Source organism: Penaeus monodon, chromosome 33 (genome assembly GCF_015228065.2).
Source record: "Penaeus monodon isolate SGIC_2016 chromosome 33, NSTDA_Pmon_1, whole genome shotgun sequence".
Lineage (NCBI taxonomy): Eukaryota > Metazoa > Arthropoda > Malacostraca > Decapoda > Penaeidae > Penaeus > Penaeus monodon.
Window position 1 is genome coordinate 6993335 of NC_051418.1, and position 312 is coordinate 6993646.

Here is a 312-nt window from a genome sequence, read left to right on the forward strand (position 1 = left end):
ACTTTTTCACGCCTCACATGCGTAACCTCCACTCACTCTCACACGCAAAAATGCCTTTACCTAAAGACTCCCACATTTTTTTAGCACCAGATTCTAACTTTTCGTGTTGAAAAAAGAATGTAACTCACGTGCTTACAAACATGCACTGATACACACAGACACGCGATTGGAACATGAAAATATACCGATGGTTATAATGTTAATGTTGATGGATATAAGAATAATTATTTCTTAAGATATTTATACGGTCGTCAGTTCAGGCTAGTTCCCCCAATGAACAATTTTCTCTGTTCTGTTGAGAATATTTTGGTG